We start from the raw sequence: 2,961 nt of genomic DNA on the forward strand, positions 1-2,961 counted from the left end.
TGGCACTTCCAGTTTAACCTTACCCTCTTTGACGTTCTACCTGCTGGATCTGTCAATTACAATTTGAGAGAGGCTCAAGTCTCCAGCTAGAGTGTGCATTTGTCTATATCTCCTTGCAGTTCTTTCAGGTTCTGCCCGACACATTCTGACACTCTCCTGTTAGGGACATGCTTATTAAGGATTGTTATATTTATCTTCTTGGGGAACTGAACCCCTTATTGTAATATAATATCCTTCTTTACCCACAATGATTTTCTTTGTCTTGAAGACAAAGAAATATTGGCCTAGTTTCTCTCTCTCCAACTTTTTACTTGTAATTTATCTTCCCATTTAAGGGAATGTTGCTTGCTGGGCACGGTGGCCCATGCTTCAGTCCTTAGTCTGAGCTCCACTGGAGGCTGAGGCAGGAGGATTGCTTGATCCCAGGGGTTTGGAGCCACACTGGACAACGTAGTGACAACCTATCTCTTAACCTTTTTAACAAGTTGGTTTCTGTTTTGGAAGTTGGTCTGTATGCCAGAAGGTTCCATTGTGATTAGAGCAAGAAAATTCAAGATGAACCACAAAAGGAATTTTTCTTCAATGAGTCTGACATGGCGATTTATGAATTCCTCACTGAGACAGAGAGTAACCAGCCATAATGACGACAGAGAGTGGTGCCTGTGCCCAAATTTTGGTCAATTTCTTATCAATGAGAGTCAGGGGAAAGGAGGAACTGTTTGCACAAAGTTGTTTTGTTGACATGCTATTATGAGGGTGAAGGCCTGGAGCTTTGCCTTCTTACATGAGCAAGCCAAGGCCAGGTGTGGACAGTGACACAGAGCTTGAGCCCTCCCAGGCAGAAACCGCCAACTCGTCTCTAGCTAGGCAGCTTCCTGGGAAAACACCCAAACATGTTTCTTTCTTCTGCTTCCCATGAACATTTGTCACCTTTCCTTTGTTTCCACACCCAGCAGAGTGCTAAGTTGTTTATAGTCAGCCCCATTTTTGAAGCACTAAATGCTCAAATAAGCTCTTTAAACTGTTTATTGATGCACTAGAGTTATCCCTAGTAGAGAGGTTCATTATGGCACATTTGTGCCTGCACAGAACGCCATCAATCTCACTCCCCAGTACCTTTCTTTTACTTCTCCTGCTCTTTAAATTATAATGTGCTCAGGTTTCCTTTTAACAACTGAGGCCAGAGGAGCTTTCCTGCAATGCATACAGATTATTTTGTGATGCCTTATCAATTTTTATCGACTATATTTGTACCTATTTAATATTGCAGTGTTTTGTTCACATAAACACTGTATAAAATGTAAGGGAACTTGGGTACACATACCCTGGAATGAGTGCTCTTGGATTCCTTTACATTAGGGGATTTCTAAAACCATCCAGCTTGTAGAAATAAATAAATATATAAATATTTCTATTTATATATTTATATATTTCTATTTATAAATAAATAGAAAAAATAAAATAAAAACCATCCAACAGTAGGGTTTTTGTTTGTTTGGGGCAGAGTGGTACTGGAGATTGAACTCAGGGGCACTCCACCACTGAGCCACAACTTCAGCCCTATTTTGAATTTTATTTAGAGACAGAATCTCACTCAGTTGCTTAGCTTTATGCAGAAGCTGGCTTTGAACTCACTACCCTCCTGTCTCAGCCTCCCCAGCTGCCTGGATTGCAGGTGTGGGCCACCATGCCCAGCCCAACTGTAGGGTCCTGATACAGACTCTGGAATGGAGTCAGCTTGGCCAACTCTCAGGAAAACAACGTGTCTAAGTGTCAGAGCCTTGCTCCCTGGTGAGGCCATGTATGGTGGATTTTGAGTGACACGCAGGTGAGTATGGTCTGGTTTGAGTATCAATATAAATATTAAACATGTTTGATTGCTTTTTATTCTAATTCAACAAATATCCATTGTAAAAAAAAAACATATTCCCCTCATCTTACAAACACACAAACAATCCCAAACATACATGAAAGAGTTTTCGGGCACCCTAATCTTGCATTGGTGACACATCTTTATCACAGGGTGGCTCAGGTGAAGTGTAGTACGTACTATGTGTCCAAGGAACTCAGGAGTCCCAAGTGTCACCCTGACAATCATGGGGTCATGGTGGGCCCAGAGAATTGTATAAAGGCCGAGAAAAGGAAAATAATATGACAGTTTGCATAAAATGTCACCTCAGGATGAGAAACTGGTGAACTAAGGCAGCGAATGTGGCCCATGTTGGAAACTACCAGGGAAGGTGTTCTCTGCTGCTCTGAGCCAAAGGTGACTTCATCACATTTTCTGGGTGGAAGTGAGATCCTTGGGGTAGTCAGTAGTTTCTCTGGATGTTGTTACACATCTATGATGACATTTGAGTGTTGCTAAGAGCCAAGTATATGATGCATGGCATTTTTGGTCGAAAGGTGACGCCAGCTAGCCACTGAGATGATATGATTATGTTAAGATTTGCATTCATATGGATATTGGACTCCTGCTGTTCACCTAGGGCGGCTACGGGACTCCTGGAGAGTTCCCATTGGTTGGGGAAGTACAGTAGGAGGGAGTTCCAGGGGGAGGAGCTCTCTCTGCAAGTCCAAGAGGAGGCCGCGTGGGTGGAAAAAATCTTCCCGGGCGCTACCGGACATTGGTGGCAGTTTCAAAAAATAAACTTTGTTCCTGCTTGAGTGGCTCGTGATTTTGTGCCCAGCCAGACTGTGGCACCCCTCACTCTCATTGATAAGAAATTGACCAAAATTTGGGCATAGGCACCACTCTCTGTCGTCATTATGGCTGGTTACTCTCTGTCTCAGTGAGGAATTCATAAATCGCCATGTCAGACTCATTGAAGAAAAATTCCTTTTGTGGTTCATCTTGAATTTTCTTGCTCTAATCACAATGGAACCTTCTGGCATACAGACCAACTTCCAAAACAGAAACCGACTTGTTAAAAAGGTTAAGAGATAGGTTGTCACTACGTT

This window comes from Marmota marmota, unplaced genomic scaffold (assembly GCF_001458135.2).
Source record: "Marmota marmota marmota unplaced genomic scaffold, marMar, whole genome shotgun sequence".
NCBI lineage: Eukaryota > Metazoa > Chordata > Mammalia > Rodentia > Sciuridae > Marmota > Marmota marmota.